The sequence below is a fragment of the Manis pentadactyla genome, chromosome 6 (assembly GCF_030020395.1).
Source record: "Manis pentadactyla isolate mManPen7 chromosome 6, mManPen7.hap1, whole genome shotgun sequence".
Classification (NCBI taxonomy): domain Eukaryota; kingdom Metazoa; phylum Chordata; class Mammalia; order Pholidota; family Manidae; genus Manis; species Manis pentadactyla.
Window position 1 is genome coordinate 47,194,954 of NC_080024.1, and position 13,118 is coordinate 47,208,071.

Consider the following 13,118-nt stretch of genomic DNA (forward strand, 5'->3'; position numbering starts at 1 on the left):
ATCCTGCCCAAAGCAATATACAGATTTGATGCAATCCCTATAAAACTACCAGCAACATTCTTCAATGAACTGGAACAAATAATTCAAAACTTGATATGGAAACACCAAAGACCCCAAATAGCCAAAGCAATCCTGAGAAAGAAGAATAAAGTAGGGGGGATCTCACTCCCCAACTTCAAGCTCTACTATAAAGCCATAGTAATCAAGACAATTTGGTACTGGCACAAGAACAGAGCCACAGAACAATGGAACAGACTAGAGAATCCAGACACTGACCCAGACATATATGGTCAATTAATATTTGATAAAGGAGCCATGGTCATACAATGGCGAAATGACAGTCTCTTCAACAGATGGTGCTGGCAAAACTGGACAATTGTCTAACCCCATATACAAAAGTTAACTCAAAATGGATCAAAGACCTGAATGTAAGTCATGAAACCATTAAACTCCTGGAAAAAAACATAGGCAAAAACCTGTTAGACATAAACATGAGTGACCTCTTCTTGAACATATCTCCCCAGGCAAGGAAAACAACAGCAAATATGAACAAGTGGGACGATATTAAGCTGAAAAGCTTCTGTACAGCAGAAGACACCATCAATAGAACAAAAAGGAACCCTACATTATGGGAGAATATATTTGAAAATGACAGATCCGATAAAGGCTTGACATCCAGAATATATAAAGAGCTCACATGTCTCAACAAACAAAAAATAAATAACCCAATTAAAAAATGGGCAGACGAACTGAACAGACAGTTCTCCAAAAAAGAAATACAGATGGCCAACAGACACATGAAAAGATGCTCCACATCGCTAATTATCAGAGAAATGCAAATTAAAACTACAATGAGGTATCACCTCACACCAGTAAAGATGGCTGCCATCCAAAAGACAAACAACAACAAATGTTGGCGAGGCTGTGGAGAAAGGGGAACCCTCCTATACTGCTGGTGGGAATGTAAATTAGTTCAACCATTGTGGAAAGCAGTATGGAGGTACATCAAAATGCTCAAAACAGACTTACCATTTGACCCAGGAATTCCACTCCTACGAATTTACCCTAAGGACGCAGCAATCAAGTTTGAGAAAGACAGATGCCCCCCTATGTTTATCGCAGCACTATTTACAATAGCGAAGAATTGGAAGCAACCTAAATGTCCATCGAAAGATGAATGTATAAAGAAGATGTGGTACATATACACAATGGAATACTAAGCCATAAGAAAAGGGCAAATCCTCCCATTTGCTGCAACATGGATGGAGCTGGAGGGTATTATGCTCAGTGAAATAAGCCAAGCGGAGAAAGAGAAATACCAAATGATTTCACTCATCTGTGGAGTATAAGAACAAAGGAAAAACTGAAGGAACAAAACAGCAGCAGAATCACAGAACTCAAGAATGGACTAACAGGTACCAAAGGGAAAGGGACTGGGGAGGATGAGTGGTAGGGAGGGATGTAGGGGGAAGAAGAAGGGGGGTATTAAGATTATCAAGCATGGTTGGGTTGGGAGAAAGGGGAGGGCTGTACAACACAGAAAAGACAAGTATTGATTCTACAACATTTTGCTATGCTAATGGACAGTGACTGTTAAGGGGTTTATAGGGGGGACCTGGTATAGGGGAGAGCCTAGTAAACATAATATTTGTCATGTAAGTGTAGATTAATGATACCAAAAAATAAATAAATAAAGCAGTTCCTGTATGGTGACCTCCAATGAGTTCTACACAATGGTATAAAGGGCATGTAAAAGTGTAGGCAAAGGGTCTGTTTGTGTTTATACAGAGGATCAAAGCCTAATTTGGCTACCCCGAAAATGAACTAAGATACGATATGAAAAAGAACTTCCAACATCAGCACTCTCTGGAAGACTCATACCAGAAGATGATCATCAAAAAACCCCAACAAAGATCCACGCGCTGCTACAGCTGTAGATGCACTCATCCCACCAGTTCCTGGACTTGCCATGGGAATGAGGAAGGAGATATCTAAGCTGGCCTGTGCATACAGTAAAACAACAAATTTGACTGGATCTATACTGTTGGAACTCAACCAAGAATTAGGAGAAGTGCAAATTGTAGCACTCCAAAATCTTAAAACTACAGACTATCTACTGTTAAAAGAACATATGGGATGTGAACAGTCCCCAGGAATGGGTTGTTTTAATTTGTCTGATTTCTCTCAGACTGTTCAAGTTCAGTTGGACAATATCCACCATATCATACATAAGTTTTCACAAATGCCTCAGGTGCCTAACTGGTTTTCTTGGTTTCGCTGGAGATGGCTGGTAATTTCAGGTATGCTTTGGTTACATAACTGTACTCCTATTATGTTAATGTGTGTGCGCAATTTAATTAGTAGTTTAAAACCTATCCATGCTGAAGTTACTCTACAAGAAGATATGTCAAAGAAATAATCAATCTTCCCATGTTTTCTTCCGCCTGCTACTTCTATAGCTTTTCTTCTTCCTTCCTAATTACAACCCTTAAATAGAATATGTGCCTCATATTGAATTTACCGAATATCATAATTCTTCCAAGTGGTAAAGATACCTCAAGACAAATGCTGGGCATAGAAGCCACAGGGCGTAAATATGCAAAGAAGTAAAAAACTAACCTTTTCAAACAATAAGGCTTCTCTCTCACTTACCAACTTTTCATTTCCCTGTATGGCCCCGGAAGATGACTGGTTAGCCAGAGACGGGTAAGATTCCTCAAGGGAGGAACAACCTAAGACAGGCACAGTCGCAGGGGGGCCATCAGGTGAGATATTGGGAATCAACAGAGGTGAGGCTTAGAACCTCACCCCCCCTGTTCTGAGAGAAATCTTCTGCATACGTGGATGTTTTATTGCCCTTGTCTAGCTTGGATTAACACATAGTCTACAAGCACACACCTGATCATCTACATTTGCTGTCTTACAACACTAAACTATGTTTTCTACCTTTATCTTGTATCTACCTACCACTTCAGCATTTTATTAAAAATAATAATAATAAAGAGAGAAATGTGGTATCCACATATAAATCAAGTGTAAAAATCAAATGAGTATTCATATTTGAACTGACTGTTTAGAGTTCATAATGCATGAGCAAAACCGAAAGTTTCTGTGATGACTGCCCTTGTACTGTTCACCATGTAACTTATTCACTATGTAAGAATTTGTTCTCCATGTAAGAACTTGTTCCTTATGCTTCAGAAGATTGGAGACTGACGAAAATTAGGCTTGGGGTGAATTAATGATTGTGCATTGAGCATTGACTCCCCTATACAGAATTTTATTGTTGTTAACACCCATTTGATCAATAAATATGAGAGATGCCCTCACAACAACAACAACAACAACAAAAAAGTACACACTTCGAACTGTAAAATAAATAACTGGGATGTAATGTATAACATAAGGAATATAGTCAAAATATTGTAACAACTTGGTATGGTGATAGCTGGTACCTAGAATTATCATGTATATAAATGTTGAATCACTGTGTTGTACTCCTGAAACTAATGTAATACTTTGTGTCAACTACCCTTCAATAGAAAAAAAGCAATAGTAATAATAATAAAGAGAGAAATGTGGTATCCACATATAAATCAAGTATAAAAATCAAACAAATATTCATATTTGAACTGATTGTTTATAGTTCATAATGTATGAGCAAAACCGAAAGTTTCTGTGATGACTGCCCTTGTACTGTTCACCATGTAACTTATTCACTATGTAAGAATTTGTTCTCCATGTATGAACTTGTTCGTTATGCTTCAGAAGATTGGAGACTGATGAAAGTTTGGCTTGGGGTGGATTAATGATTGTACATTGAGCATTGACTCCCCTATACAGAATTTTATTGTTAATCGGGATGTAATGTATAGCATAAGGAATATAGTCAAAATATTGTAACAACTTTGTATGGTGATAGCTGGTAGCTAGAATTATCATGTATATAAATGTTGAATCGCTGTGTTGTACACCTGAAACTAATGTAATACTGTGTGTCAACTACCCTTCAATAAAAAATAATTACCTACAAAAAAAAAATTTAATAATATGAATTACTTCCCACTCAATTTTCTGGAGAAAAGTCAATGTATATAAATTAAATACTTTTCTCCTTTTATCAGTTAAAATATAAAGAAAAAGCAGTCCAAAATCTTTCCTCCCTGAGTATGTAATTTGATTAGTTTCTTCAAGACTCAGAAACCTGGAGAGAGACAGGGTTGTCTTAGCTAAGTCTCTCTTCTACTCTCAGGATCACTGAGATTGAGTTAATTCAACTCTAAGCTTTATGGGTTTCACACATCAGTTACTACATCACACAATTATGGCACTACCAGCCCAATACCTACTAAATATAGACAATAAAAGTAAATTTTCAGAGTCTAATGGAGTTATCTTGTGCACAATGATCTTCAAAAATTAGTATTTCATGCAACACAAACTAGTGTTACTCATATCAAAACTCTCAGTGATATTGGAGGAAAGGATGGTTGATGGAAAATAATTGTTTTCAACCTCACCAGGCTACAAGTGTATCTGTGACAACTGGGTATCAAACCTGAAAATTTAATTAAGCATAGTTGGAAGATACTTCATTAAAAGAAGAATTTTGAAATGATATTGAAACATATCTTGTAGGGAGGAACAGGGGCCTATCTACTTACTCTCTAAGAGAGTGGCATGTGAATAACTTGTGAATTTTAGATATGTTCAGTAGTGACATCACAAGTCATTATGTCTTATCACAAGTCATTATCTATTATGGGAATGCCCCTCTTTCCCATTTACCATAATCAAACCTAGTTTCTATCATTTCATCATTGAACCCTGAGTATGAACTCTGTACAATGTCCCAGCCTTTACACTCTTATGGGCAATTTGCCCCTCATTTTGTAGCTGGCAACTCTCCAGGCAGAGTTCAGAGCCCTGAATTCCCTATAGTCCCTACTTATAATATTGTCTCTCTATTTTCATATTTTCAAAGATCCTGAGGCATTTATTTTGATTTTTAAGTAATCCTAAAACAAAATGGAATTTTTGTACAACTGCATGAATTTTAGCACACGTATGGATTTGTGTGCTCTCTCCCACAATGACATCAGAACAGTTCTTACATTCTAGTAGTCACACCTTTCTACCTCCCACTAATAACCTGTGGTAGCTACTGATAGGTTCCCCATCTGTATAGTTCTTTTTTCTTTGGAGAATGTCTTATAAATGGAATCATATGATACTTGACCTTTTGATAATGTCTTCTTCCACTTAGTATTATGCCTTTGAAAGTCATTCAAGGTACTGCATGTATCAATAGTTAACTCCTTTTTATTTCTGAGTACTATTCCATTGTAGGTATGCACCAGAGTTTGTTTATCCATTCACTAGTTGAAAGAAATTTGGGTTTCCAGGTTTTGTTGATTATGAATAGGAAGATGAGAAATATTTGTGTTCGGCTTTTTGTGTCAACAAAGGATTCTTATAGTAAGAATATTTGTAAGTTTATAAAGAACTTTCCAACTCTTTTCCAGAGTGGCTATAACATTTTCATTCCAGTGAGCAATGCATGAGAGATCCATCTGCTTATACATCTTTGCAAACATTGATATCATGGGTAATTTTTATTTTAGCCATTTTAATAGATGTAGTATGTTATTGTGGTTTAATTTGCATTTCCCTGATGGCTAATGATGATGAATATCTTTTCATATGCTGTTTGACCTTTGTAAAACCTACTTAATGAAGTATCTGTTGAATCTTTTAGCTCATTTTAAATTGCATAGTTTCCTTTCTGTTGAATGTTAGTAGTCATATATATATTCTGAATAAAAGTCTTTTCAAATATGTGATTTGCAGGTATTTCCAGTCTCTGAGTTGCCTTTTCATTTTTCTATTCCACTTTTATCTTTTCCCCTACGTGTCCTGATGTGGCCTTTTTATTCTTTGTTGTGGAAGAGCTGTTCAGCTAGTTTTCATGTGTTTTTCAGAGAGAAATGTTCTGTATGTAGATTTGGTTCATCTACAGAGAGCAGATAAGTTCAGGGTCTTCATATGCCACCATATTGCAGGTTCATTTTCTTCAGCAAGACTAATTCATTGGTGGTGTGTCTTTCCACCAGGAAACATAATATCTTGTTGTCTTTCTCTTTTTTAATTACCCGTTAATTTTCTTTATTTTTTGTTGTGATACAAAGAACTTTACTACAGAAATAAAAATAAAAATACAATCATAAAACTCATGTCTTTGTGACCATATGAGGGTGTTCTGCCTCTTTAGCAAGTCTCTCATTTAGCTTGAATCCACTAAGATTTATTAGCTTTTCTTCTGTCTGTGAGACTTCACCGTCTGTGGGCCATTCACTGCTCTGAAAAGGGTGGTACAGCCATTAATTTTCAAGGCTAGATCCATGAATTAATTAGTTGTAAAATTGGAATATTTTATTTTTATCATTACTTCTTCATAGATTAGCTGGAATCATTTTCTAAAAAGAAATTTCCCCTCAAGTTTGTTTGGTTACATTGTGGTACAGGGTACTTAAGAAAAACAGATGAATGTGTAATATTTTACCATCATTTATCAGTTTTCAAAATAATGAATTGTTCCAATAGCATCCTCCAATAGTAATTAACTTTTTGTGTTACTGTGAGTTCATGGATTTAAATAAATTTGATGTGCTTCAGTACACTGCTGTTACTAAATTTATTAATGGTGAAATTGTGACAGTGCTGGACAGTGGGAGCCCCTTCAAGATAGCTCTTGATTCCTTTCTGACATAATCATAGTGATTTTTGATAGCTTCCTTGCTCTTGGTGAAAACAGAAATATCCACTCTTATCTTGTGTACATTCAGTTATTTCAACACCATTGAGTTACATTGGCATCTTTGAAAAGAAGGTGATCATAGATGGACCTACTTCTGGACATTCTCTTCTGTTTTATTTATCTATTCTTTTATGAATACACTTTTCTCTTAATTACTATAGCTTTAAAAGTCTTGAAATTTGGCTATTTGAGTGCTCCAACATTTGCTGTTCTTCTAGGTTGACTTGGTTATTCAAGTCCTTTGTATTTCCATGGAAAGTTTTGAGCAAGCTGCCAATTTCTACAACATAGCAACCCAAACAACAGGTGAATGGATAAAAAAAAATTGTGACGTATCAACACAATGGAATACATCTCAGAAAGAAAAAGGACCAAATTAAAATATGTGACTTTGAGTGAAAGAAGCCAGGGGAAAAAAGTACATACCATATATTCTACTCATGTAAGAGCTTAGAAAATGTAAAGTAATGTTCTGTGAGAGAGAACAAAGCAGTGTTGTCAGGGGATGGAAGGAAAGAGATGGACCTATTAAAAAGGTGGATGAGAAAACTTTTAGGGTATTAGAAATGTTATTTTAATTGCAGTGATCGTTTCACAGTTGTAGACATATTTTTACATGGATAAAACCATTTTAAGTAATTACCATACTTCCACTATACTTTAATAAGTTGTTTAAAAACATTTAGGTGTTTGTTTTTAATTTACTTTTAGGACCTACAGCAAATGCTATACATCCATCTCTAAGTAGTTCAAAGAATGTTGCCAAAAAATCAGTAACTTCAGTGGTTTGTCAACCAAATGAAAATAATGGCACTGAACAAAAGGTATAAAATTATGTCTCAAACTTTTCTATGATGATTATTCATTTATCTGGCTAACTTTCAGTATTATAAACCTCCTTCACTATCATGGTATTGACTGGTTAAGGATATTAGGGCCTCCTTATGAAACCAGTCCTTTTCCCTGAAATTGTTGGGCCATCTTTAGGCTAATTTCATTATGTAATTTAGCAGAAACTAAGACAGACATTTAGCAATTATAATGATAATATCTAGCATTTATTGAGCTCTACCATTGGCTGAACACTGTGTTAAGCCCACAGGAAGGGAAAATGAGGGAACTGGGACACATAGAATACAAAGATGTGTAAGACATAATCACTCCCTTTGAGGACTCATGGTCTTGTGGGGCAGAGAGACACAAAAAAATGTTAATGTTGTTACAGTAAAATAGTGTGGGTGATTGATTTTACTTTTATTCTAAGAATTGCATTCATTAAACATTACTTGGATTGGAATGGGTTGAATGGTATCTCCCTGAAGCAAACTGAATGATTCTAAAAATCAGAATCAACCACTGAATGGATTACTGTATCTTAAACAAATTATAGAATAGTAGAAGAGGAGCAAATGGTTATAAATTGAACTCAGTTTTGAACTAGTTAAATTTGAAATCTGTGTGGAAGGTATCCTAGGTAGTTGGTAATATATATAGTCTCTGAGACAATTTTCATGAGAGTTAGAGGGGAAAAAATATCTGTATTAATTTAGTTGATTGATAGAAGGCAAAATCCTTTTCAGAAGAAGTTACTGATGAATGTTTTTCTCTTTAATTTTGTACCATGTAGAAAGCTGGGGTGATAACTAAAAATCCAAGTACTTTTGATAATAGAAGTAAGAAAATGAAAAACTGTAATACTGTTAAATAGAAGAAAGAATAGAGTCCTGTAGCTGCATGGGTTGACCCTCCATCTTTGTGATGAACTGTAGTCTAGGGGTTAAAGTACTATTGATACTATTGACACTGCAGTCTATCCCTACCCTTCCTGGAATTCGCACATTTTAATTTCAGTCAAGTTGTTATTGCAACATATCTTAGCTTACTAAAAGTACTACAAAGCGTAATGTTACATGTTTTGACTAAAAATATATTTTAAATAAATACATGAATGAATTCTCTAGAGATCACTGCAGACATGCTAGGGTGTAACACTAAAGTTGGAAATCATTTCTCTGCCCCAGGATTTCCAGCTTGTTAGGGCCCCCAGGCATTTAAGCAAGACAGATACCAGCATCTGACAGAGACTTGAATTCTTCAGGGTTATTTTCTCAACTTTCTGGCTAAAGTTAAGAATCCACAAGGTGGGAAATAAATAGCTGAAGAAAACCCAATTTATTTCTTCATTAGATTTTTGTTTTTCTTTAATGAGTTGTTCGAAAGGTGAAATTCATATGCCAATATTTACCAACATACTGAATTTTTTTTATTTTGGTATCATTAATCTACAATTACATGAAGAATATTGTTTACTAGGCTCCCCCCTTCAACAAGTTCCCCCACATACCCCTTCACAGTCACTGTCCATCAGCATAGTAAGATGCTGTAAAATCACTACTTGTCTTCTCTGTGTTGTACAGTCCGCCCCATACGCCCCACACATTATACATGCTAATTGTAATGCCCCTTTCTTCCGAACCTTATCCCTCCCTTCCAACCATCCTCCCCAGTCCCTTTCCCTTTGGTAACTGTTAGTCCATTCGTGGGTTCTGTGATTCTGCTGCTGTATTGTTCCTTCAGTTTTTCTTTGTTCTTATACTCCACATATGAGTGAAATAATTTGGTACTTGTCTTTCTCCACCTGGCTTTTTTCACTGATCATAATACCCTCTAGCTCCATCCATGCTGTTGCAAATGGTAGGATTTGTTTTCTTCTTATGGCTGAGTAGTATTCCATTGTGTATATGTACCACATCTTCTTTATCCATTCATCTACTGATGGACACTTAGGTTGCTTCCATATCTTGGCTATTGTAAAAAGTGCTGCAGTGAACATGGGGTGCATATGTCTTTTTGAATCTGAGAAGCTGTATTCTTTGGGTATATTTCAAGAAGTTGGATTCCGGGGTCAAATGGTATTTCTATGTTTACGTTTTTGAGGAACCTCCATATTGCTTTCCACAATGGTTGAACTAGCTTACATTCCCACCAGCAGTGTAGGAGGGTTCCCCTTTCTCTGCATCCTCGCCAACATTTGTTGTTTTTAGTCTTTTTGATGCTGGCCATCCTTACTGGTGTGAGGTGATATCTCATTGTGGTTTTAATTTGCATTTCTCTGATGATTAGCGATGTGGAGCATCTTTTCATGTGTCTGTTGGCCATCTGAATTTCTTTGGAGAGCCATCTCTTCATATCCTCTGCCCATTTGTTAATCAGGTTATTTGCTTTTTGGGTGTTGAGGTGTGTAAGTTCTTTATATATTTTGGATGTTAACCCCTTGTCATATATGTCATTTACAAATATATTCTCCCATACTGTAGGATGCCTTTTTGTTCTGTTGATGATACCCTTTGCTGTACAAAAACTTTTTAGTTTGATGTAGTCCCATAAGTTCATTTTTGCTTTTATTTCCTTTTCTTGACGAGATGGGTTCAGGAAGAATTTGCTCATGCTTATATTCAGGAGATGTTTGCCTATATTGTCTTCTAAGAGTTTTATGGTTTCATGACTTACATTCAAGTCTTTACTCCATTTCGAGTTTACTTTTGTGTATGGGGTTAAACAATAATCCAGTTTGATTCTCTTGCATGTAGCTGTCCAGTTAGGCCAACACCAGCTGTTGAAGAGGCTGTCATTTCCCCACTGTATGTCCATGGCTCCTTTGTCATATATTAATTGACCATATATTTTGGGGTTATATTAGGGCTCTCCAGTCTGTTCCATTGGTCTATGGGTCTGTTCTTGTGCCAGTACCAAATTGTCTTGATTATTGTGGCTTTGTAGTAGAACTTGAACTTGGGAAGTGAGATCCCCCCTGCTTTATTCTTCCTTCTCAGGATTGCTTTGGCTATTCGGGGTATTTGGTGGTTCCATATGAATTTTAGAACTATTTTTTCCAGTTCGTTGAAGAGTCAATGCTGTTGGTAATTTGACAGGGATTGCAGCAAATCTGTATATTGCTTTGGTCAGGATGGCCATATTGACGATATTAATTCTTCCTAGCCAGGAGCATGGGATGAGTTTCCATTTGTTAGTGTCCTCTTTAATGTCTCCTAAGAGTGTCTTATCGTTTTCAGGGTGTAGGTCTTTCACCTCCTTGGTTAGGTTTATTCCTAGGTATTTTATTCTTTTTGATGCTATTGTGAATGGAATTGTTTTCCTGATTTCTCTTTCTATTAGTTCATTGTTGGTGTATATGAAAGCCACAGATTTCTGTGTGTTAATTTTGTATCCTGCAACATTGCTGAGTTCGGATATTAGCTCTAGTAGTTTTGGTGTGGAGTTTTTAGGGTTTTTTATGTACAATATCATGTCATCTGCAAATAGTGACAGTTTAACTTCTTCTTTACCAATCTGGATTCTTTGTATTTCTTTGTTTTGTCTAATTACCATGGCTACGACCTCCAGTACTATGTTGAGTAACAGTGGGTATAGAGTCATCCCTGTCTTGCTCCCAATCTTAGAGGATAAGCTTTCAGCTTCTCGCTGTTCAGTATGATGTTGGCTATGTGTTTATCATATATGGCCTTTATTATGTTGAGGTACTTGGCCTCTATACCCATTGTGTTGAGGGCTTTTATCATGAATGGGTGTTGAATTTTGTCAAATGCTTTTTCAGCATCTATGGAGATGATCATGTGGTTTTTGTCCTTTTTGTTTATGTGGTGGATGATGTTGATGGATTTTCAAATATTGTACCGTCCTTGCATCCCTGAGATGAATCCCACTTGGTCATGGTGTATGATCCTTTTGATGTATTTTTGAATTCGCTTTGCTAATATTTTGTTGAGTACTTTTCCATCTACGTTCATCAGGGATATTGGTCTGTAGTTTTCTTTTTTGGTGGGGTCTTTGCCTGGTTTTGGTATTAGGGTGATGTTGGCTTCATAGAATGAGGTTGGGTGTATTCCCTCCTCTACTATTTTTGGAAAGCTTTAAGGAGAATGGATATTATGTCTTCTCTGTATGTCTGATAAAATTCCGAGGTAAATCCTTCTGGCCCAGGGGTTTTGTTCTTGGGTAGTTTTTTAAAGTACCGCTTCAATTTCATTGCTTGTAATTGGTCTGTTTAGATTTTCTTTTCTTTCTGGGTCAGTCTTGGAAGGTTGTTTTTTTCCTAGGAAGTTGTCCATTTCTCCCAGGTTTTCCAGCTTGTTAGCATATAGGTTTGCATAGTAGTCTCTAATAATTCTTTGTATTTCTGTGGGGTCCATCGTGATTTTTCCTTTCTCATTTCTGATTCTGTTGATGTGTGTTGATTCTCTTTTTCTCTTAATAAGTCTAGCTAGAGGCTTATCTATTTTGTTTATTCTCTCAAAGAACCAGCTCTTGGTTTCATTGATTGTTTCTATTGTTTTATTCTTCACAATTTTATTTATTTCTTCTCTGATCTTTATTATGTCCCTCCATCTGCTGACCTTAGGCCTCATTTGTTCTTCTTTTTCCAATTTCGATAATTTTGACATTAGACTATTCATTTGGGATTGTTCTTCCTTCTTTAAATATGCCTGGATTCCTATATATTCTCCTCTTAAGACTGCTTTTGCTGCGTGCCACAGAAGTTGGGGCTTTGTGTTGTTGTTGTCATTTGTTTCCATATATTGCTGGATCTCTATTTTAATTTGTTTGTTGATCCATTGATTATTTAGGAGCATGTTGTTAAGCCTCCATGTGTTTGTGAGCCTTTTTGCTTTCTTTGTACAATTTATTTCTAGTTTTATACCTTTGTGGTCTGAAAAGTTGGTTTTTAGGATTTCAGTCTTTTTTAATTTACCGAGGCTCTTTTTGTGGCCTAGTATGTGGTCTATTCTGGAGAATGTTCCATGTGCACTTGTGAAGAATGTGTATCCTGTTGCTTTTGGATGTAGAGTTCTGTAGATGTCTATTAGGTCCATCTGTTCTAGTGTGCTGCTCAGCACCTCTGTGTCCTTACTTATTTTCCGTCTGGTGGATCTATCCTTTGGAGTAAGTGGTGTGTTTAAGTCTCCCAAAATGAATGCATTGCATTCTATTTCCTCTAGTTCTGTTAGTATTTGTTTCACATATGCTAGTGCTCCTATATTGGGTGTATATATTTTTATAATGGTTATATCCTCTTGTTGGACTGATCCCTTCATCATTATGTAATGTCCTTATTTGTCTCTTGTTACTTTCTTTGTTTTGAAGTGTATTTTGTCTCATACTAGTATTGCAACACCTGCTTTTTTCTCCCTGTTGTTTGCATGAAATATGTTAATCCATCCCTTGACTTTTAGTCTGTGCATGTCTTTGGGTTTGAGGTAAGTCTCTTGTAAGCAGCATATAG

General features: G+C 36.1%; 1 long non-coding RNA gene across 1 annotated transcript; it reads left to right on the forward strand.

The window, feature by feature from the left end:
* Positions 1–7,367: 7,367 nt before the first annotated feature.
* LOC118931922 (uncharacterized) lies at positions 7,368–8,487 on the forward strand. Its single transcript, XR_005032543.2, has 2 exons — positions 7,368–7,641; positions 8,445–8,487. It is a non-coding gene; the product is annotated as an uncharacterized LOC118931922 (long non-coding RNA).
* Positions 8,488–13,118: the final 4,631 nt, after the last annotated feature.